This window comes from Arachis stenosperma, chromosome 4 (assembly GCF_014773155.1).
Source record: "Arachis stenosperma cultivar V10309 chromosome 4, arast.V10309.gnm1.PFL2, whole genome shotgun sequence".
NCBI lineage: Eukaryota > Viridiplantae > Streptophyta > Magnoliopsida > Fabales > Fabaceae > Arachis > Arachis stenosperma.
The window spans coordinates 114,917,615-114,943,013 of NC_080380.1; the positions used below are offsets into that span (position 1 = coordinate 114,917,615).

The following is a 25,399-nucleotide window of genomic DNA, read 5'->3' on the forward strand; positions in this document are numbered from 1 at the left end:
AAGCACACACCAAGTGTACCCCGGAAGTAGATTTTTACGTCATTTACTCATTTCTGTATATCCTAGGTTACTAGTTCACTATTAATAGGACCTTTTGACATTGTATCTCTACCTCATGACACATTACACATTTCTGATTGTATCTTCTACGGCATGAGTCTCTAAACCCCATGGTTGGGGTGAGGAGCTCTGCTGTGTCTTGATGGATTAATGCAATTACTACTGTTTTTCATTTAATCACGCTTGCTTCTATTCTAAGATATCACTTGTTCCTAAACTTGATGAATGTGATGATCCGTGACACTCATCATCATTCTCACCTATGAACGTGTGCCTGACAACCACCTCCGTTCTACCTTAGATTGAGTAGATATCTCTTGGATTCCTTAATCAGAATCTTCGTGGTATAAGCTAGAATTGATGGCGGCATTCAAGAGAATCCGGAAGGTCTAAACCTTGTCTGTGGTATTCTGAGTAGGATTCAAGGATTGAATGACTGTGACGAGCTTCAAACTCCTGAAAGCTGGGCGTTAGTGACAGACGTAAAAGAATCACTGGATTCTATTCCAACCTGATTGAGAACCGACAGATGAATAGCCGTGCTGTGACAGAGCGCGTTGAACATTTTCACTGAGAGGATGGGAGGTAGCCATGGACAACAGTGAAACCCTACATACAGCTTGCCATGGAAGGAGCATTGCGTGCTTGAAGAAGAAGACAGTAGGAAAGCAGAGATTCAGAAGATAGAGCATCTCCAAAACCTTAACCTGTTCTCCATTACTGCAAAACAAGTATTTATTTCATGTTCTTCTACTTTTCACAATTAACCCTGAGAATTATTGATATCCTGACTAAGAGTTACAAGATAACCATAGCTTGCTTCAAGCCGACAATCTCCATGGGATCGACCCTTACTCACGTAAGGTATTACTTGGACGACCCAGTGCACTTGCTGGTTAGTTGTGCGGGATTGCAAAAGTGTGATTGCAATTTCGTGCACCAATTCCCTATGAACCTTTTTGTCTATCTCAGTAGTATCTCTTGTTCGGCTTCTTAATCTTTTCTTCACAATATCTCTATCATCCATAAGATAGTTATCAACTGCACAACAATTTATCAAAACATGTCTACGAGCCTACCTCTTCTCAATTGGTGATAAAGTAAAATATGTGAAACCAGTATTTGATTCTCCAACTTGAGAAAACAGCTTAGATGTTCGTGAATTAGGATCTATCTGGGTAGGGTCATTACCAACACGCTTGAATCGATTCCATATTGTCTCAATATTGTCCAGGTATCTTGAACAAAATGTAATGATCTCTTGCATAAGATAACTATCAGCAATAGAGCCCTCTAGTTGTGCTTTATTACGCACATAAGATTTTAGTTGTCCCAAGTACCTATTAATTATGCCAAAACTATTAATATTAATAGGAAACTTATACACTATTTTTAAATTAAGGTAAAGAAATTTATTTTTTGTTATCTTTCAATCGGATACATCTATCGGTAATGTATAGGACCTCCAAGCTTAACTTTTTCAACAAGGTGAACCACAAAATGAATCATAATTGTAAAAAAAGATGGAGGAAATAACATCTCCATGTGGCATAGAGTGAGCACAATTTGATCTTGCAACTTGTCTAAATCCTTAATAATCATTCTTTTATCACAAAACTTCCTAAAGAACGAGCACAATTCAATCAAGATTGCTGAAAACTTCACTAGGCAAACTCGTTCGCATGGCTAATGGTAGCAATTGTTGCATCAATATGTGATTATCATGCCTTTTTAGCATCCCATTTATCTTAAGGTTGTCAATATCAATGCACCTAGATATGTCACTTGAACACCTGTCTGGCACACTAATATTTCTTAAAGTTGAAAAAAAAGCCTTCTTGCCTTTGTTAGTCAATGTAAAGACAGCTGAAGCGTACTTTTCATTCTCATTTGGCCAAAGATCTTGTTTACAGCCTAAAGTTTTAAGATCTTTTCGAGCATTGAGGTGGTCTTTTGACTTGGTGTTGTCATTTAGCAACGTGTATATTACATTATCACATACATTTTTCTATATGCATCACATCAAGATTGTGACGCAATAGGTTATACTTCTAATAAGGAAGTTTAAAAAAATGCTTTTTTTTCCACTATTGCTTAGCACCTTCTGTAGCAATCATCACATCTTCTTTTTCCCCTAACTTTTGTCTCTTCTTTTCTACCAAATATGACATTGATGTCCTTGACTTGCTCAAGTATATAGACCAGATAACCTCTTTGATGGAATTTGCTCTCCATTAAATCGAACCCTATTTAATCTAAACCGATGCCTTTGATATTTTCAAAAAAGTTTTCAAAAATCTTTCAAAATTTTTCTTCTTTTTCGTTTTTCTAAAAATAATTTTCAAAAAATCCAAAAAATTTTATAAAATCATAAAAATAAAAAATATTTTGTATTTCTTGTTTGAGTCTAGTGTCAATTTTTAAGTTTGGTGTCAATTGCATGTTTTTAAAATTTGTGCATTTTTCGAAAAAATTCATGCATTGCATTCTTCATGATCTCCAAGTTATTCTTGATGAGTCTCCTTGTTTGATCTTCACACTTTCTTGTTTTGTGTCTTTTGTTGTTTTTCATATGTATTTTTGAATTCATAGTGTCTAAACATGAAAAGTCTCTAAGTTTGGTGTCTTGCATGTTTTTCTTTTCTTGAAAATTTTTCAAAAATAAGTTCTTGATGTTCATCATGATCTTCAAAGTGTTCTTGGTGTTCATCTTGACATTCATAGTGTTCTTGCATGCGTCATTTGTTTTAATCCAAAATTTTTATGTGTTGAGTCATTTTGTGGTTTTTCTCTTTCCTCATTAAATTCAAAAAAATAAAAAAATATCTTTTCCTTATTTCACTCATGAATTTCGAAATCTTTGGGATGACTTAGTCAAAAATTTTTAAAATAAGTTGTTTCTTGTTAGTCAAGTCAAGATTTCAATTTCAAAAATTTATCTTTTCAAAATATTTTTCAAAAATCAAATCTTTTTTATTTTTTTAATTATTTTTGAAAATTTTAAAAATTGATTTTCAAAATCTTTTTCTTAATTTTATTTCAAAATTTTGAAAACTTTACTAACAACTAATGTGATTGATTCAAAAATTTGAAGTTTGTTACTTTCTTGTTAAGAAAGGTTCAATCTTTAAATACTAGAATCATATCTTTTAGTTTCTTGTTAGTCAAGTAATCAATTTTAATTTTAAAAATCAAATCTTTCTAATTTTTTTTCAAATCTTTTTCAAAATAAATTTCAATCATATTTTTTTTTCATATCTTTTCAATCATATCTTTTCAATCATATCTTTTCAAACATATCTTTTTCAAATCATATCTTTTTCAAACTTTAATTTCAAAATATCTTTTCTAACTTCTTATCTTTTCAAAATTGATTTTCAAATCTTTTTCATCTAACTAATTGACTTTTTGTTTGTTTTACTATTTCTTATCTTTTTCAAAACCACCTAGCTACTTTTCTCTCTCTAATTTTCGAAAATCACCTTCTTCTTTTTCGAAAATCTTTTTACTTAACTAATTGTTTTAACTTTTAATTTTATTCCCATTCTTAATTTTCGAATTCTAACTAATAATTAAAATAAAAACAAAAATAATTTTCTTTTCTTAAAATTAAAATTTGAATTTTCTCCTCTCTCATCTCTTTCTATTTATTTATTCATTTACTAACACTCCTCTTCATCTTAAAATTTGAACCCTCTCTTCCTCTCTGTGTTCGAATTCTTCTCTTCTCTTTCTCCTATTCTTATCTTTTTCTACTCACATAAAGGAATCTCTATATTGTGACATAGAGGATTCCTCTTCTTTTCTGTTCTCTTTTTTTTCACATGAGCAGGAGCAAGGATAAGAACATTCTTGTTGAAGCAGATCCGGAATCTGAAAGAACTCTAAAGAGGAAGCTAAGAGAAGTTAAAACACAACACTCTGAAGAGGACTTTACTGAATTTTTGGAAAAAGAAGTAGAGATGGCCGAATCCAATAACAATGGTGGAGGTGCAAGGAAGATGCTTGGTGACTTCACTGCACCAAATTCCAACTTCCATGGAAGATGTAATACCCGATCTAACTGAAATTAATTAAATAATGAGTTAAGTAGGAGCGAATATGGTTGGAAGATTTGGCAATTGGAATTTGATGATTTCAATATGATATTTGGATTCAGTGAATTTTTCCGAGTCGGAAGACATAGTTTTCTGCGTAAAAGCGCGCAGTGGAATTTTGATCGGCAGTACCGGCTGAGACCTGTCTGGTACTGCAATTGAGAAAATTGATTAGGAGTAAATAAGATTAAGAAATAAGGAATTATAATTAGGGGAGGTAGAAATATTTGAAGTGCGATTTAGAGCGCTAATCTTAAAGGTTTTGGTCCAAAATTGGGCCAACGGACAAAAATAAGTGAACTGGGCCTAAGTGGGCCCAAGACCCAACATATATAAACATTAGTTATGATCATTTCAGCTCATTTTTACCCTAAAAGAGAGGTTGGGGCGTTGAAATAGAGAAGAGAGAAGAGAAGAGAGAAAACCTAACTCTCTTTGATCTTCAAACCACCATAACTTGAGCTACGGAGCTCCGATTGACGAGCCGTTTGCGGCCACGCGTCGCTCTTCTCATTCTCTACAATTATATCTAAGTTTTGTGGTGAGTAATTCACTGTCCTCTGCCCAGTTTTCATTTTCCTCTTCAAATTCGAATTTGGTTTGGGTTTTGAGGAAACCTTGTGATTTTGATTGTTTAGGAGTGCTCTAGTATGAGCCATGAGTGATATTCATCACAAACTTCAGTAGGTTAAGGTAAGAAATCCTCCAACCCTTGTGATTTGTCATTTTTATGAGCCTTAGGTTGATGTATGTATGTAATATTGGTTATGTTAGTGCATTTGATGGTTTTGGTGCACAATTGGGAGATTGGTGTTGCTTGAGGAGCTTTGGTGAGGCTTGGGGCTAAGGTTGGTGGAGACTTCCAAAGAAGAGGCTCAATTGATTTGGCTACAAGAGGTACGGTTTAAGTTTCATTTAAGTACCGTGTGGTGTGATGAGAATTCCTAGGCTAGATGCCCCTAGGATTAAGTTTGGATTGTGTAAATGGTTGGTGCTAATATGCATAGTTGGTATGTAATGTGAATTGATGATTGGGTTGAGAATTGTGTGGCCTTGTATGCTTGGTGTATTGAAAATTTGATGTATTGGGTAATGAGTATTAATTTGTGATTTATGCATTTAAATTGTGAAATTGGGCTGGAGGCCGTAAATTTTGGGCCGGAGGCCGGAAAGAGGTAAGGGAGGTAAGTTGATGTGTACAATGTATGATGACACAAGTGATTGGATGAATTTCAGATAAAGAATATATGAATGATTGGGTTGGTCATTGAATAATGAGGTTTGAGGAGTTGAAGTGTGGAAATTGGTAATTTTGGGTGAAATTGTATAGATAAGATATGTTTGATTTTGGTTGAGATATATTATGTGGTCATATATGTGAGTATGATTATTGATGCCTTGATGGTATGATAATGCATGAGAGATATGTATGTTGTGATATATGCTTGAGAAATGATTAAGGTTGATTTGGGGGGTGAAACCACGTGATAGTGAGTATGATATTGGTTATGTATAATGATGGTTGATTGGAAATAGTATTGTTGGAAATTGGGATGAGGAAGGATGTATGACATGTTGATATATTTGTAATTTAGCCATTTGCTTGAAATGGGTAAAGATGGTTATATGGCGGTTTTGTGAATCGTGGTAAAGTGTTAATGTATGAGTTGATGAGGCTTGATGTTGATTTTGGTATATTTTGATTGGTTTCAAAAAGGGTTGAAATTGGCATGTTTTGGTTAATTTTGAAAAGAGTTGAAAATGGCTTGTTTTGAAAATGGCACTTTGTGATTTTGTATGAAAAACATTATTTTTGGGCATACTTTGACGGGACATAACTTGGACTACGGATCTCTGTTTTGTGCCAAATCTGTTTAGAAATGAAATTGGATTCGGGATGTCCATGCCGTTCGAAGAACGGGTGAAAAACGATTTAAAATGAGAAAGTTATGTCCGTCGGAAGATTGGGGGTTGAATCTGTAAATTCTGCAGCTTTTAACTTAGAAAATTTTTAGCAGAATGGCCCCTCGCGCGTACGCGCCGTTCTTTAAGAAAACGCCATCCACGCGTGCGCGTGGTGTGCGCGGGCGCACCGATGTGCTGCACCCAATGCCCAGCCATTTTCCCGAGAGTTGTGCCAGAGTTGTGCCAGTTTTGTGCCTGGGGCGCAAATGCACCCACGCGTATGCGTGGTTGACGCGTACGCGTCGTCTGGCTGTGTTTTAATCCGCGCGTCCGCGTGTATGACGCATACGCGTCGATGAGCTTTGTGGCCATCCACGCGTGCGCGTGGAGTACGCGTACGCGTAGCCCTGTTTTCATCCTAAAGTTGATTTTTGAGTTTTAAAAGCCAAATCTCATACTTCTAAGCCTCCGATCTCACCCCTTATGTATTAAATCATTATGATATGCCTAGTAATGAGAAAGGAGCTAGGGGATGTGGTAACTTGCAAGTGAAGCAAGGGGAGAAGTTATGATCAATGATGATCAACGATGATTATATGAGATATGGAGGATGACGGTAGAAGTACCGTGTATGCAATGAGCCGAAGGGCTATATTTATTGATAAATGGCTGGTTCTTGATTGAACCATGAGCCGGATGGCTGAGTTATTGCCGGGTCACGGCAAAGCCATTATTGATTATAGCTGAGTATAAATGCATATATGATTAATGAATGAATGTGTTAAATGGATCATAATGGAAAATGTTGAAATATGATATGTAACCCCGGGTAGTAGGCAGTGGCGTTGTCCACTTGCTCTGGATATGAGACGGAAAAGGATGTTTTTGATAAATGAGTTAATTATGGAGTTTTGAACGAATGTAACTCTGATACCTGGGTAGTAATAAGGGTTGGGGTTCGTCCCACTTGCTCCAGGTTAATGTTTGAGATTTGATAGCAATGAGAATTGATAATATGAATTGAGATTGAATGAATATATGTTTGAGATACCTGGGCAGTAGCAAGGGTTGTGGTTCGTCCCGCTTGCTCCGGGTTAATGCTTAAGATACCTGGGCAGTAGCAAGAGTTGTGGTTCGTCCCACTTGCTCCAGGTCAGAGATTGTGACGCCTGGGTAGTAGCGGCAGTAGTGGTGAATCCACTCGCTCCAGGTTGAGCTTTTAAACACCCGCTGGGTAGTAGCCGCAGTAGTGGTTGTTCCACTGGCTCTGGGTTGAGCGGGTAGTAGCAAGGGGGTTGTAGCTCAAACCTACTCGCTCCGCAAGGGGTGTTTCTGTCCAATGGTTAGCTACCAGGACATGTCGGGTTGGCTATATAACCGACAGATGATATCATTAGCCATAGGGCAGGCATACATCATTCGCATATGTTTGAATTGTTTGGGTTTGCCTAATTGTTTTGGATTTCTACATCATATATGCTATGCTAACTGATTATGTGCTACTTGTTCTACTTGTACCTTATTTGTGTATTAATTGTCTGTATTGCTTGTGTTTGTACAACTGAGAGATCCCTCATGTTGGTGTCGGTAGATGTTGAGGGCTGTTCTTGATGAGATGAATTGATGATGCAATTGCATGATGATGATGATCTTTGAATGAGATAATTTGAGCCCCCTGGGTAGACACAGTGATGTGATTTCACTAGCTCCAGGCGAGGGTATGATGTATTGATATAGAGTTGCTGAGGCAGAACAACTGGTGATGGTTTTGCTTATGATTATGAGTCTGATTCGTGGAAGAATCAGTGAGTTGGGAAACATGTGTAACATGAACTAGATTTAGTATCCCCTTATGACAGATGCTTATTTATGGATTAGTGAGAATCTAGGCTGGATACTTGGTGAAAAGGAGTTTAGGATGCTTAGTGAGTTTTTATTGCAGTGCATTGTATTTATTGGGCACTTTTACCGTACTGGAAACCCATGGGCCCGGGGTTCTCATTCCGTATATATCTCTTGTTTTTCAGATACAGGTTCAGGTGCTCAGAAGTGAGCTGCGGTTCGTCTGAGAGACGGCGAAGATATTTATTTTCTCTACTTTGTGTTTTGTTTAGAATCTCTCCACCTTTGTTTTGAAAAGATTATATTATGTGTTGAACTCTTTTGGAACTTGCCTATAGAGGCTCTTATGTTTCCTTTGGGAGAGATTAGGATGTACTGCTGTCAGTTACTTTCATACTGTACCCTAGCCGGCCTAAACTTCGCGGGTCGCGACTAGTGGCTATTTACTTATGTTATATATATATATATATATATATATATATATATATATATATATATATATATATCTGTTATCTATCTCTTAATCTCCTTTATGCCTTGTCCGTATATTGCTTTCGGCTTCACGTTTTATCTTTTCGTTGTCGAAACGTGAGTGATACGTCTTCGCGATTTTATTTCTACTCTTTTCAGGCTTCTCGATTAATACTCCTTTCGAAATTACCTATAGTTATATATTAAAAATCCACCTGAGAGTCGTACCACCGTAATATCATTGACTTATGACTCGAGCATAAGGATTTGAATATTAGGGTGTTACATTATGGTATCAGAGCAGTTCGTCCTCGTGAGCCTGAGGGATGGAACTGCTTATGCTTCAATGCATACTCTGAGTCTGTGCCTGTGCTAGTTAGGGTATTTAACCGATACATCTAGCATGAAGTTCATGAGTGTACATTTGGTACTTTGAAGCACTATACTTCCGATATTGAGACTGATCAACTTGATATCAATTGTTTGGTGTGTATAGGAACCAGATGGCGCCTCGTGGACCCGGTCGGGGACGTGGGAGAGATCGTACTAGTACACAGGAACCGGAAATCAACCCGAATAACCCGGTAAACCTTATGACGACGTTGGAGAATATGGCTGCTGCTATGCAGGCCACTGCAGAGGCCCTTGGGCAACAGATAAACAATAATGGCAATGGCAGAAGGGAAGCTCAGGGCCCGATGACACTAGCAACTTTCTTAAAGGTTAACCCACCTAAGTTCAAGGGAACCACTAATCCGATTGAAGCTGACACCTGGTTTCAGGCCATGGAGCGAGCACTACAAGCGCAGTTGGCGCCTGAAGAGCAGTGTGTTGAATTTGCTACCTATCTGCTCACGGAGGAAGCATCGCATTGGTGGCAAGGGGCTCGACGTCTCCTACAACAGGGGAATGATCCTATCACTTGGGATGCCTTCCAGGTGGAATTCTATAAGAAGTACTTTCCAAATTCCGCCAGGACAGCCAAGGAATTGGAGTTACTACAGTTGAAGCAAGGTGCTATGTCCGTATCTGAGTATACAGACAAATTTGAGGAGCTATTCAGGTTTTCCCGCATGTGTCAGGGAGCTCTGGGAGACTTCGAGGAATGGAAATGCATTAAGTATGAAGGAGGGCTCCAGAGTGACATCTTAAGTTCAGTGGGACCAATGGAGATCCGAACTTTTTCAGAGTTGGTGAATAAGAGCAGAATTGCTGAAGAGTGTGTGAAAAGGAGGGTTGCAGAGGAAGGAAGTCATAGAGAGCACAACCAAGGATTCGCACCAAGGGGTCGAGAGTTTAAGGAGAGAGGATACATACAACACTTTCCCCAAAGACGGAATAACTTTGCGACGAGTAAGGAGTCCCAAAGGAATGGTAAGGGAAAACGGGCAGCGGCTACTTCTAATGTTTTGAGCTGTCAGAGGTGTGGAAGTCATCACCCAAATAGGCCATGCCGATTGGGGTTAGGCATATGTTACAAGTGCGGGTTACCAAGGCATGTATCAAGAAATTGCCAACAAGGAGAGAGTCAGGATGCGGGCCGATTGCGGCAGTAAGATTGAGGTAATTGCAATCATCAGGCTTAAATGGCAGTGTGTGATTTTATAATACCGCCTGTACAGTAAAACTGAGAATGTCGAGCTTAATATTAGACTGAGATGTAAACCGGATGGTCCGAGTAAGGAATTGCCTTAATACAAATGGATAAATGCCTGTGATGTAAATAATTTTCTGTTGAGAATGATGTGTTGTGTTTGTTATGTAGTTGGTTGATTTCTAGATTTTTGGTAAAACGGATTGAACCTGTGACTTTTAGTTCCTTTGATTTAAATAGATAAGGAATGGTCCTAAATGATGGATTTGGAAACGTTGATTTGAAATGCCAGTCATGCTAAGTTGTGGTTGGGTACTTGAGGAAATAAGTGATGGAGCTAATACTTGACGAGAAATCAAAGTGGCATAGCGGAAGCTTGCTAAAAGCGTTAGCATAGTATGGTAATAACAAGGAAAAGTGGGGTATGATTAGAAATGCTTTATGTTTTGAGTACTTAAAAGTTTAGTGAGCTTATACAAATACTGATTCTCGATAATTGGAATTTATTACGGCTGTGAGCCTTAATGGTTCTGAAACGGATGAGGAAATTATCATTGATGCGTAGTCAGATTTAGATGATGACTGAGTGCAAGTTGTCGTGTTCGAGAGATGAGTGCCATGATGTTTGGTCATGGTGACCTTGGATTTAGATCAAGATTTATAATGATCTGTTTCAGAGGAACCGTTTGGAAACCTTTAAATTGCAATGCTGATGCGATACTAAGATTGGTTTAAGGGAACCCGTGACGGGTGGTAAACTCCAATTTTTGGGGAGGTGCTGTTGAATTTTTTTTCAAGAATTTGAAGGAGTGTTGGTTATATTTTCGAAAATGATTTTTGATCTGAGTAACTTCAACAAAAGAGATGTGTCTCGAAAGCTTTTATAGATTAGTAAAGGAAAGCGGATTCTTAAGAGTTTGTCAGCCTGTTAGTCCAAACTCATTGAATTCTAAAAACGAAGAAAGCTTTGATTGATTATAGTGATGTGGGATGATGGCTATGATTAACGATGATGGCAATATTATTGATGAGATGATTTGAGATTTAATAGGGTGTGGGTTGATGAGACGGTAAAAGTAAGGAACGAGGCTGTTGGTCAGGTTGAACGAACGACCGAGACCCTCAGGAATAGAGAAATCAGAGCGCGGCAATGGAAGCGCGTAGAGTAAAAGGACCTTGGAACTGTTATGCGTTTGATATAAAGGCATACTATGCTCGCGTACTCGTAGGGATGGATGGAATTTTCGAGGGCGAAAATTTCTGTTAGGGGGGTAGAATGTAATACCCGGTCTAACCGAAATTAATTAAATAATGAGTTAAGTAGGAGCGAATATGGTTGGAAGATTTGGCAATTGGAATTTGATGATTTCAATATGATATTTGGATTCAGTGAATTTTTCCGAGTCGGAAGACATCGTTTTCTACGTAAAAGCGCGCAGTGAAATTTTGATCGGCAGTACCGGCTGAGACCTGTCTGGTACTGCAGCTGAGAAAATTGATTACAAGTAAATAAGATTAAGAAATGAGGAATTATAATTAGGGGAGGTAGAAATATTTGAAGTGCGATTTATAGCGCTAATCTTAAAGGTTTTGGTCCAAAATTGGGCCAACGGACAAAAATAAGTGAACTGGGCCTAAGTGGGCCCAAGACCCAACATATATAAACATTAGTATGAGCATTTCAGCTCATTTTTACCCTAAAAGAGAGGTTGGGGCGCTGAAATAGAGAAGAGAGAAGAGAAGAGAGAAAACCTAACTCTCTTTGATCTTCAAACCACCATAACTTGAGCTACGGAGCTCCGATTGACGAGCCGTTTGCAGCCACGCGTCGCTCTTCTCATTCTATACAATTATATCTAAGTTTTGTGGTGAGTAATCCACTGTCATCTGCCCAGTTTTCATTTTCCTCTTCAAATTCGAATTTGGTTTGGGTTTTGAGGAAACCTTGTGATTTTGATTGTTTAGGAGTGCTCTAGTATGAGCCATGAGTGATATTCATCACAAACTTCAGTAGGTTAAGGTAAGAAATCCTCCAACCCTTGTGATTTGTCATTTTATGAGCCCTAGGTTGATGTATGTATGTAATATTGGTTATGTTAGTGCATTTGATGGTTTTGGTGCACAATTGGGAGATTGGTGTTGCTTGAGGAGCTTTGGTGAGGCTTGGGGCTAAGGTTGGTGGAGACTTCCAAAGAAGAGGCTCAATTGATTTGGCTACAAGAGGTACGGTTTAAGTTTCATTTAAGTACCATGTGGTGTGATGAGAATTCCTAGGCTAGATGCCCCTAGGATTAAGTTTGGATTATGTAAATGGTTGGTGCTAATATGCATAGTTGGTATGTAATGTGAATTGATGATTGGGTTGAGAATTGTGTGGCCTTGTATGCTTGGTGTATTGAAAATTTGATGTATTGGGTAATGAGTATTAATTTGTGATTTATGCATTTAAATTGTGAAATTGGGCCGGAGGCCGTAAATTTTGGGCTGGAGGCCGAAAAGAGGTAAGTGAGGTAAGTTGATGTGTGCATTGTATGATGACACAAGTGATTGGATGAATTTCATATAATGAATATATGAATGATTGGGTTGGTCATTGAATAATGAGGTTTGAGGAGTTGAAGTGTGGAAATTGGTAATTTTGGGTGAAATTGTATAGATAAGGTATGTTTGATTTTGGTTGAGATATATTATGTGGTCATATATGTGAGTATGATTATTGATGCCTTGATGGTATGATAATGCATGAGAGATATGTATGTTGTGATATATGCTTGAGAAATGATTAAGATTGATTTGGGGGTGAAACCACGTGATAGTGAGTATGATATTGGTTATGTATAATGATGGTTGATTGGAAATAGTATTGTTGGAAATTGGGATGAGGAAGGATGTATGACATGTTGATATGTTTGTAATTTAGCCATTTGCTTGAAATGGGTAAAGATGGTTATATGGCGGTTTTATGAATCGTGGTAAAGTGTTAATGTATGAGTTGATGAGGCTTGATGTTGATTTTGGTATATTTTGATTGGTTTCAAAAAGGGTTGAAATTGGCATGTTTTGGTTAATTTTGAAAAGAGTTGAAAATGGCTTGTTTTGAAAATGGCACTTTGTGATTTTGTATGAAAAACATTATTTTTGGGCATACTTTGACGGGACATAACTTGGACTACGGATCTCTGTTTTGTGCCAAATCTGTTTAGAAATGAAATTGGATTCGGGATGTCCATGCCGTTCGAAAAACGGGTGAAAAACGATTTAAAATGAGAAAGTTATGTCCGTCGGAAGATTGGGGGTTGAATCTGTGAATTCTGCAGCTTTTAACTTAGAAAATTTTTATCAGAATGGCCCCTCGCGCGTAGGCGCACTTGGCGCGTACGCGCCGTTCTTTCAGAAAACGCCATCCACGCGTGCGCGTGGTGTGCGCGGGCGTGCCGATGTGCTGCACCCAATGCCCAGCCATTTTTCCGAGAGTTGTGCCAGAGTTGTGCCAGGGGCGCAAATGCACCCACGCGTATGCGTGGTTGACGCGTACGCGTCGTCTGGCTGTGTTTTAATCCGCGCGTCCGCGTGTATGACGCATACGCGTCGATGAGCTTTGTGGCCATCCACGCGTGCGCGTGGAGTACGCGTACGCGTAGCCCTGTTTTCATCCCAAAGTTGATTTTTGAGTTTTAAAAGCCAAATCTCATACTTCTAAGCCTCCGATCTCACCCCTTATGTATTAAATCATTATGATATGCCTAGTAATGAGAAAGGAGCTAGGGGATGTGGTAACTTGCAAGTGAAGCAAGGGGAGAAGTTATGATCAATGATGATCAACGATGATTATATGAGATATGGAGGATGACGGTAGAAGTACCGTGTATGCAATGAGCCGAAGGGCTATATTTATTGATAAATGGCTGGTTCTTGATTGAACCATGAGCCGGATGGCTGAGTTATTGCCGGGTCACGGCAAAGCCATTATTGATTATGGCTGAGTATAAATGCATATATGATTAATGAATGAATGTGTTAAATGGATCATAATGGAAAATGTTGAAATATGATGTGTAACCCCGGGTAGTAGGCAGTGGCGTTGTCCACTTGCTCCGGATATGAGACGGAAAAGGATGTTTTTGATAAATGAGTTAATTATGGAGTTTTGAATGAATGTAACTCTGATACCTGGGTAGTAGTAAGGGTTGGGGTTCGTCCCACTTGTTCCAGGTTAATGTTTGAGATTTGATAGCAATGAGGATTGATAATATGAATTGAGATTGAATGAATATATGTTTGAGATACCTGGGCAGTAGCAAGGGTTGTGGTTCGTCCCGCTTGCTCCGGGTTAATGCTTAAGATACCTGGGCAGTAGCAAGGGTTGTGGTTCGTCCCACTTGCTCCAGGTCAGAGATTGTGACGCCTGGGTAGTAGCGGCAGTAGTGGTGAATCCACTCGCTCCAGGTTGAGCTTTTAAACACCCGCCTGGGTAGTAGCCGCAGTAGTGGTTATTCCACTGGCTCTGGGTTGAGCGGGTAGTAGCAAGGGGGTTGTAGCTCAAACCTACTGGCTCCGCAAGGGGTGTTTCTGTCCAATGGTTAGCTACCAGGACATGTCGGGTTGGCTATATAACCGACAGATGATATCATCAGCCATAGGGCAGGCATACATCATTTGCATATGTTTGAATTGTTTGGGTTTGCCTAATTATTTTGGATTTCTACATCATATATGCTATGCTACCTGATTATGTGCTACTTGTTCTACTTGTACCTTATTTGTGTATTAATTGTCTGTATTGCTTGTGTTTGTACAACTGAGAGATCCCTCATGTTGGTGTCGGTGGATGTTGAGGGCTGTTCTTGATGAGATGAATTGATGATGCAATTGCATGATGATGATGATCTTTGAATGAGATAATTTGAGCCCCCTGGGTAGACACAGTGATGTGATTTCACTAGCTCCAGGCGAGGGTATGATCTATTAATATAGAGTTGCTGAGGCAGAACAACTGGTGATGGTTTTGCTTATGATTCTGAGTCTGATTCGTGGAAGAATCAGTGAGTTGGGAAACATGTGTAACATGAACTAGATTTAGTATCCCCTTACGACAGATGCCTATTTATGGATTAGTGAGAATCTAGGCTGGATACTTGGTGAAAAGGAGTTTAGGATGCTTAGTGAGTTTTTATTGCAGTGCATTGTATTTATTGGGCACTTTTACCGTACTGGGAACCCATGGGCCCGGGGTTCTCATTCCGTATATATCTCTTGTTTTTCAGATACAGGTTCAGGTGCTCAGAAGTGAGCTGCGGTTCGTCTGAGAGACGGCGAAAATATTTATTTTCTCTACTTTGTGTTTTGTTTAGAATCTCTCCACCTTTGTTTTGAAAAGATTATATTATGTGTTGAACTCTTTTGGAACTTGCCTATAGAGGCTCTTATGTTTCCTTTGGGAGAGATTAGGATGTACTGCTGTCAGTTACTTTCATACTGTACCCTAGCCGGCCTAAACTTCGCGGGTCGCGACTAGTGGCTATTTACTTATGTTATATATATATATATATATATATATATATATATATATATATATATATATATATATATATATATATATCTGTTATCTATCTCTTAATCTCCTTTATGCCTTGTCCGTATATCGCTTTCGGCTTCACGTTTTATCTTTTCGTTGTCGAAACGTGAGTGATACGTCTTCGCGATTTTATTTCTACTCTTTTCAGGCTTCTCGATTAATACTCCTTTCGAAATTACCTATAGTTATATATTAAAAATCCACCTGAGAGTCGTACCACCGTAATTTCATTGACTTATGACTCGAGCATAAGGATTTGAATATTAGGGTGTTACAGAAGAAGCATCTCAATCCCTGCCATTGGAGCAAATAATTTTGAGCTAAAGCCTCAATTAGTTTCTTTGATGCAACAGAATTGCAAGTTTCATGGACTTCCATCAGAAGATCCTTTTCAGTTCTTAATTGAATTCTTGCAGATCTGTGATACTGTTAAGACCAATGGAGTTGATCCCGAGGTCTATAAGCTTATGCTTTTCCCTTTTGCTGTAAGAGACAGAGCTAGAATATGGTTGGACTCTCAACCTAGAGATAGCATGAACTCTTGGGATAAACCGGTAACGACTTTCTTAGCCAAGTTCTTTCCTTCTCAAAAGCTGAGAAAGCTTAGAGTGGATGTTCAAAACTTCAGGCAGAAAGAAGGTGAATCCCTCTATAAAGCTTGGGAAAGATACAAGCAACTGACCAAAAAGTGTCATTTTGACATGCTTTCAAAATGGACCATCCTGGATATATTCTATGATGGTCTGACTGAATTATCTAAAATGTCATTGGACCATTCTGCAGGTGGATCTATTCACCTGAAGAAAATGCCTGCAGAAGCTCAGGAACTCATTGACATGGGTGCAAATAACCAGTTCATGTACACTTCTGAAAGGAATCCTGCGAGTAATGGGACGCCTCAGAGGAATGGAGTTCTTGAAATTGATGCTCTGAATGCCATATTGGCTCAGAACAAAATGTTGACTCAGCAAGTCAACATGATTTCTCAGAGTCTGAATGGATTGCAAAATGCATCCAACAGTACTAAAGAAGCATCTTCTGATGAAGAAGCTTATGATCCTGAGAACCCTGCAATGGCAGAGGTGAATTACATGGGTGAAGCCTATGGAAACACCTATAATCCCTCATGGAGAAATCATCCAAATTTCTCATAGAAGGATCAACAAAAGCCTCAACAAGGCTTTAATAATGGTGGAAGAAACAGGTTTAGCAATAGCAAGCCTTTTCTATTATCCTCTCAGCAACTGACAGAGAATTCTGAGCAGAGCCCCTCTAGCTTAGTAAACATAGTCTCTGATCTATCTAAGGCTACTCTAAGTTTCATGAATGAAACAAGGTCCTCCATTAGAAATTTGGAGGCACAAGTGGGCCAGCTGAGTAAAAGAGTCACTGAAACTCCTCCTAGTACTCTCCCAAGCAATACAGAAGAGAATCCAAAAAGAGAGTGCATGGCCATAACCTTACTTGGTGTGGCCGAACCTAGAGAGGAGGAGGAGGACGTGAATCCCAGTGAGGAAGACCTCATGGGACGTCCTCTGGACAAAAAGGAGCTCCAAATGGGGAACTTAAGGAATCTGAGGCTCATCTAGAGACCATAGAGATTCTATTGAACCTACTTCTGCCATTCATGAGCTCTGATGACTATTCCTCCTCTGAAGAGGATGAAGATATTACTGAAGAGCAAGTTGCTAAGTACCTTGGAGCAATCATGAAGCTGAATGCCAAGTTATTTGGTAATGAGACTTGGGTGGATGAACCCCCCTTGCTCACCAATGAACTGAATGACTTGGTTAGGCAGACGTTACCTCAAAAGAAACAGGATCCTGGTAAATTCCTAATTCCTTGTACCATAGGCACCATGACCTTTGAGAAGGCTCTGTGTGACCTAGGGTCAGGCATAAACTTAATGCCACTCTCTGTAATGGAGAAACTGGGAATCTTTGAGGTACATGCTGCCAAATTCTCATTAGAGATGGCAGACAAATCCATGAAAAAGGCTTATAGATAGGTAGAGGACGTGCTAGTAAAGGTCAAAGGCCTTTACATCCCTGCTGATTTCATAATCTTAGACACTGGGAAGGATGAGGATGAATCCATCATCTTTGGAAGACCCTTCCTAGCCACAACAAAAGCTGTGATTGATGTGGACAGAGGAGAGTTGATCCTTCAATTGAATAAGGACTACCTTGTGTTTAAAACTCAAGGATCTCCCTCTGTAACCATGGAGAGGAAGCAAGAAAAGTTTCTCTCAATGCAGAGTCAAACAAAGCCCCCACAGTCAAACACTAAGTTTGGTGTTGGGAGGTGGTGCGCAAAATTGTGAACTATACTTTTTCACAACTCTCATAATCCCTGGTAATGGCTCCAAAAACTTGGTGCGCTCAATACCATGGCATTACACAACTTCGCACAACTAACCAGCAAGTGCACTGGGTCGTCCAAGTAATAAACCTTACGTGAGTAAGGGTTGATCCCACGGAGATTGTTAGTATTGAAGCAAGCTATGGTCATCTTGTAAATCTTAGTCAGGCAAACTCAGATATATATGGTGATGAACGAAAATAACATAAAAGATAAAGATAGTGATACTTATGTAATTCATTGGTAGGAACTTCAGATAAGCGCATGAAGATGCCTTCCCTTCCGTCTCTCTGCTTTCCTACTGTCTTCATCCAACCCTTCTTACTCCTTTCCATGGCAAGCTCGTATAGGGTCTCACTGTTGTCAGCAGCTACCTCCCATCCTCGCAGTGAAAGCTAATGCACACACTCTGTCACAGTGCTGCCAATCACCGGTGTGGTTCCCTCCCCTACCGAAATAGAATAACTCTTTTGCGTCTGTCACTAACGCCCAGTAGGTTACAGGTTTGAAGCACGTCACAGTCATTCAATCATTGAATCCTACTCAGAATACCACAGACAAGGTTAGACCTTCCAGATTCTCTTGAATGCTGCCATCAGTTCTTGCCTATACCACGAAGACTCTGATCTCACGGAATGGCTGGCTCGTTTGTCAGGCGAGCACTCGGTTGTCAGTCGATCAACCATGCATCGTGCAATCAGGAATCCAAGAGATATTCACTAAGCCTCAAATGCTTGTAGAACAAGAATGGTTGTCAGTCACCTTGTTCATGGGTGAGAATGGTGATGGGCGTCAATCATCACCTTCATCATGTTGAAGAACAAGTGATATCTTGGACAAAGAACAAGCGGAATTGAATGGAAGAACAATAGTAATTGCATTAATACTCGAGGTACAGCAGAGCTCCACACCTTAATCTATGGTGTGTAGAAACTCCACCGTTGAAAATACATAAGCATAAGGTCTAGGCATGGCCGAATGGCCAGCCTCCCAATGATCTAAGAACTAAAATGTCCAAAGATGATCTAGAGATCTAAAAGTGATCAAAAGATTTCTATACAATAGTAAAAGGTCCTACTTATAAGAAACTAGTAGCCTAGGGTGTACAGAAATGAGTAAATGACATAAAAATCCTCTTCCGGGCCCACTTGGTGTGTGCTTGGGCTGAGCAATGAAGCAATTTCGTGTAGAGACTCTTCTTGGAGTTAAACGCCAGCTTTGGTGCCAGTTTGGGCGTTTAACTCCCATTTGGGTGCCAGTTCCAGCGTTTAACGCTGGGATTCCTTGAGGTGACTTTGAACGCCGGTTTGGGCCATCAAATCTTGGGCAAAGTATGGACTATTATATTGCTGGAAAGCCCAGGATGTCTACTTTCCAACGCCGTTGAGAGCGCGCCAATTGGGCTTCTGTAGCTCCAGAAAATCCGCTTTGAATGCAGGGAGGTCAGAATCCAACAGCATCTGCAGTCCTTTTGAGTCTCTGGATCAGATTTTTGCTCAGATCCCTCAATTTCAGCCAGAAAATACCTGAAATCACAGAAAAACACACAAACTCATAGTAAAGTCCAGAAAAGTGAATTTTAACTAAAAACTAATAAAAATATACTAAAAACTAACTATATCATATCAAAAACATACTAAAAACAATGCCAAAAAGTATACAAATTATCCGCTCATCACAACACCAAACTTAAATTGTTGCTTGTCCCCAAGCAACTGAAGATCAAATAAGATAAAAAGAAGAGAATATGCAATGAACTCCAAAAACATCTATGAAGATCAGTATTAATTAGATGAGCGGGGCTTTTACTTTTTGCCTCTGAATAGTTTTGGCATCTCACTCTATCCCTTGTAATCCAGAATGGTTGGCTTCTTTAGGAACTTAGAATCCAGATAGTGTTAATGATTCTCTTAGTAAAGTATGATGATTCTTGAACATAGCTATTTATTGAGTCTTGGCTGTGGCCCAAAGCACTCTGTCTTCCAGTATTACCACCGGATACATACATGCCACAGACACATAATTGGGTGAACCTTTTCAGATTGTGACTCAGCTTTGCTAAAGTCCCCAATTAGAGGTGTCCAGGGTTCTTAAGCACACTCTTATTGCCTTGGATCACAACTCTTATTCCTTTCTCTTTTTTTTTTCGTTTTTTTTTTTCGGTTTTTTTTTTCAAATGCTTTTTCTTGCTTCAAGAATCATTTTATTGATTTTTCAGATCCTCAGTAACATGTCTCCTTTTTCATCATTCTTTCAAGAGCCAACATTCATGAACCACAAATTCAAAAGACATATGCACTGTTTAAGCATACATTCAGAGAACAAAAATATTGCCACCACATCAAAATAATTAAACTATTATAAAATTCAAAATTCATGCAATTCTTTCTTTTATCAATTAGGCACGTTTTTATTGAAGAAAGGTGATGGATTCATAGGACATTCATAACTTTAAGGCATAGACACTAAGACACTAATGATCATAAGACACAAACATGGATAAACATAAGCATTCAAATTCGAAAAACAGAAGAACAATAACAAGGAAACCAAAGAACGGGTCCACCTTAGTGATGGCGGCTCTTTCTTGCTCTTGAAGATCCTATGGAGTGCTTGAGCTCCTCAATGTCTCTTCCTTGTCTTTGTTGCTCCTCCCTCATGATTCTTTGATCTTCTCTAATTTCATGAAGGATGATGGAGTGTTCTTGATGCTCCACCCTCAGTTGTCCCATGTTGGAACTTAGTTCTCCTAGGGAGGTGTTTAGTTGCTCCCAATAGTTTTGTGGAGGAAAATTCATCCCTTGAGGAATCTATCCATCTCCCATGACTCGGAGGTGGAAGCTTTTGCCTTCCCTTTCCTCTTTTTAGAGGTTTCTCCGGCCTTGGATGCCATAAATGGTTATGGAAAAACGAAAAAGCAACGCTTTTACCACACCAAACTTAAAATGTTTGCTCGTCCTCGAGCAAAAGAAGAAAGAAGAGAGTAGAAGAAGAAGAAATGAAGAAGAGGGAGATGGTGGTGTATTCGGCCAAGAAGGGGGAAGAAAGGGTGTTTAGGTTGTGTGAAAATGAAGAGTTGAAGAAGGGTATTTATAGGAGAGAGGGGGGTAAAGGTTCGGCCATTATGGGTGGGTTTGGGGGGGAAAGTGGTTTGAATTTGAAGGGTGAGGTTGGTGGGTTTTATGAAGGATGGATGTGAGTGGTGAAGAGAAAGATGGATTTGATAGGTGAGGGGTTTTTGGGGAAGAGGTATTGAGGTGATTGGTGAATGGGGAAGAAGAGAGAGAGTGATGGTAGGGTCCTGTGGGGTCCACAGATCCTGTAGTGTCAAGGAAAAGTCATCCCTGCACCAAATGTTGCTCAAAATCACGTTTTGAGCCATTTCTGGCGTTAAACGCCGGGCTGGTGCCCATTCCTGGCGTTTAACGCCAGGTTCTTGCCCTTTACTGGCGTTTAACGCCAGTCTGGTGCCCCTTTCTGGCGTTAAACGCCCAGAATGGTGCCAGACTGGGCGTTAAACGCCCAACAGCTAGCATTACTGGCGTTTGAACGCCAGTTTCTTCTCCTCCAGGGTGTGCTGTTTTTCTTCCTGTTTTTCATTCTGTTTTTGCTTTTTTCATTGTTTTTGTGACTTCTTATGATCATCAACCTACAAAAAAGATAAAATAACAAAAGAAAATAGTTAACTATAAAACATTGGGTTGCCTCCCAACAAGCGCTTCTTTAATGTCAGTAGCTTGACAGAGGGCTCTCATGGAGCCTCAGGAATACTCAGAACCGTGTTGGAACCTCCCAACACCAAACTTAGAGTTTGAATGTGGGGGTTCAACACCAAACTTAGAGTTTGGTTGTGGCCTCCCAACACCAAACTTAGAGTTTGACTGTGGGGGCTCTGCTTGGCTCTGTTTTGAGAGAAGCTCTTCATGCTTCCTCTCCATGATGACAGAGGGATGTCCTTGGGCCTTAAACACCAAGGATTTTTCATTCACTTGAATGATTAACTCTCCTCTGTCAACATCAATCACAGCCTTTGCTGTGGCTAGGAAGGGTCTGCCAAGGATGATGGATTCATCCATGCACTTCCCAGTCTCTAGGACTATGAAATCAGTAGGAATGTACTGGTCTTTAACTTTAACCAGAACATCCTCTACAAGTCCATGGGCTTGTTTTCTTGAATTGTCTGCCATCTCTAATGAGATTCTTGCAGCTTGCACCTCAAAGATCCCTAATTTCTCCATTACAGAGAGGGGCATGAGGTTTACACTTGACCCTAAGTCACACAAGGCCTTCTTGAAGGTCATGGTGCCTATGGTACAAGGTATAGAAAACTTCCCAGGATCCCGCCTCTTTTGAGATAGTTTCTGCCTAGACAAGTCATCCAGTTCTTTGGTGAGCAAGGGTGGTTCATCCTCCCAAGTCTCATTTCCAAATAACTTGTCATTTAGCTTCATGATTGCTCCAAGGTATTTAGCAACTTGCTCTTCAGTGACATACTCATCCTCTTCAGAGGAAGAATACTCATCAGAGCTCATGAATGGCAGAAGCAAGTCCAATGGAATCTCTATGGTCTCATTTTGAGCCTCAGATTCCCATTGTTCCTCATTGAGGAACTCAGAGGAGATTGGTACACGCCCACTGAGGTCTTCCTCAGTGGCGTCCTCCTTCCTCTCTTTCCTCTCCATATTCGGCCATGTTGATGGCCTTGCACTCTCCTTTTGGATTTTCTTCTGTATTACTTGGGAGAGTACTAGGAGGGAGTTCAGTAACCTTCTTGCTCAGCTGACCCACTTGTCCTTCCAAATTTCTGATGGAGGACCTTGTTTCATTCATGAAACTTTGAGTGGTCTTTATTAGATCAGAGACCATTGTTGCTAAGTCAGAAGTATTCTGCTTAGAACTCTCTGTCTGTTGCTGAGAAGATGATGGAAAAGGCTTGCCATTGCTAAACCTGTTTCTTCCACCATTATTGTTATTGAAACCTTGTTGAGGTCTCTCTTGATTCTTCCATGAGAGATTTGGGTGATTTCTCCATGAAGAATTGTAGGTATTTCCATAGGGTTCTCCTAGGTAATTCACCTCTTCCATGGAAGGGTTCTCAGGATCATAAGCTTCTTCCTCAGATGAAGCTTCCTTAGTACTGTCATGTGCATTTTGCATTCCAGACAGACTTTGAGAAATCAAGTTGACTTGTTGAGTCAATATCTTGTTCTGAGCCAATATGGCATTCAGAGTGTCAATCTCAAGAACTCCTCTCTTCTGACTAGTCCCATTGTTAACAGGATTCCTTTCAGAAGTGTACATGAATTGGTTATTTGCAACCATTTCAATCAATTCTTGAGCTTCTGCAGGCGTCTTCTTCAGATGAAGAGATCCTCCAGCAGAGCTATCCAAGGACATCTTAGATAGTTCAGAGAGACCATCATAGAAAATACCTATGATGCTCCATTCAGAAAGCATGTCTGAAGGACATCTTCTGATTAATTGTTTGTATCTTTCCCAAGCTTCATAGAGGGATTCTCCATCCTTCTGTCTGAAGGTTTGGACTTCCACTCTAAGCTTACTCCATCTTTGTGGTGGAAAGAACTTTGCCAAGAAGGCATTGACTAGCTTTTCCCAAGAGTCCAGGCTTTCTTTAGGTTGAGAATCCAACCATATTCTAGCTCTGTCTCTTACAGCAAAAGGGAATAGCATCAGTCTATAGACCTCAGGGTTAACCCCATTAGTCTTGACTGTGTCACAGATTTGCAAGAATTTAGCTAAAAACTGATGAGTATCTTCCATTGGAAGTCCATGGAACTTGCAATTCTGTTGCATTAGAGAAACTAATTGAGGCTTAAGCTCAAAGTTGTTTGCTCCAATGGCAGGGATAGAGATGCTTCTCCCATAGAAGTCGGGAGTAGGTGCAGTAAAGTCACCCAGCACCTTCCTTGCATTGTTGGCATTATTGTTGTTTTCGGCTGCCATGGGTTCTTCTTCTTTGAAGAATTCGGTCAGGTCCTCTAAAGAGAGTTGTGCTTTGGCTTCTCTTAGCTTTCTCTTCAAGGTCCTTTCGGGTTCAGGATCAGCTTCAACAAGAATGCCTTTGTCTCTGCTCCTGCTCATATGAAAGAGAAGAGAAAAAGAAAATGTGGAATCCTCTATGTCACAGTATAGAGATTCCTTGAAATGTCAGAGGAAAAGAGAAATAGAAAGAAGAAGGAGAAGAAGAATTCGAACTTTAATTAGATAAGGTTCGAATTGTGCATTTAGAAGGAGTGGTACTCCATAAATGGAAGGATGTGAGAAGGAGGGAAGAGGATTTTCGAAAATTCAATTAAAAGATTTTGAAAACATTTTGAAAATTTGATTGATAATTTTCGAAAATTGAAAGTGGAAGAGAAATCAAGTGATTTTTGAAAAAGATTTTGAAATTAGAAGTCAAAAAGATTTGATTGAAAACTATTTTGAAAAAGATGAGGTTAAAAAGATTTGATTGAAAAGTTATGGTTTTAAAAAGATGTGATTGAGAAGATATGATTTGAAAACAATTTTAAAAGATATGATTTGAAAACAATTTGAAAAGATATGATTTAGAAAATTAATGACTTGCCTAACAAGAAAAGATATGATTCAAACATAAAACCTTCCTTAACAGAAAAGGCAAAAAATGTTCAATCAAATCATTAATTGTTAGTAAGTATCTTTTAAAAAGGAAAAAAATTGATTTTGAAAACATTTGATTGAAAAGATATGATTTGAAAAAGATTTGGTTTTGAAGAACTTTGAAAACTTGAAAAAAATTTGATTTGAAAACAAAATCTTCCCCCTAGCACCATCCTGGCGTTAAACGCCCAGAATGGTATACATTCTGGCGTTTAACGCCCAAAATGCTACCTTTTTGGGCGTTAAACGCCCAACCAGGTGCCCTGGCTGGCGTTTAAACGCCAGTCTGCCTTCTTCACTGGGCATTTTTGAATGCTCAGCTTTTTCTGTATAATTCCTCTGCAGTGTGTTCTGAATCTTCAATCCCTTGTATCATTGACTTGAAAAGACACAAATTAAACATATTTTTGGATTTTTAATAATTAAAATGCAACAAGAATCAAATAACAATGCATGCAAGACACCAAACTTAGCAGTTTGTATACTGCTGACACTAATGAACTGAAAATGCATATGAGACACACGAAATACTCAAGTCAATAGAATTCAAAGATCAGAGCAAGTGAATCGTCAAGAACATCTTGAAGATCACTAAGACATATGAATGCATGCAATTGACACCAAACTTAGGATGAGACACTAGACTCAAACAAGAAATATTTTTGAATTTTATGATTTTTTTATTTTTTAAATTTTTTTGTGTTTTTCGAAAATTAAGTGGAAAAAGAAGGTATCAAAATTCTTAATGAGAATTCCAGGAATCAGTGCAATGCTAGTCTAAGACTCCGGTCCAGGAATTAGACATGGCTTCTCAGCCAGCCAAGCTTCCAAAGAAAGCTTCGGTCCAAAACA

At 39.3% G+C, this 25,399-nt stretch overlaps 1 non-coding gene across 1 annotated transcript; it reads left to right on the forward strand.

Annotated features, from left to right (window-relative positions):
• The first annotated feature begins 23,356 nt into the window (after nucleotides 1-23,356).
• Nucleotides 23,357-23,464, forward strand: LOC130978053 (small nucleolar RNA R71). Its single transcript, XR_009085717.1, has one exon. It is a non-coding gene; the product is annotated as a small nucleolar RNA R71 (small nucleolar RNA).
• Nucleotides 23,465-25,399: the final 1,935 nt, after the last annotated feature.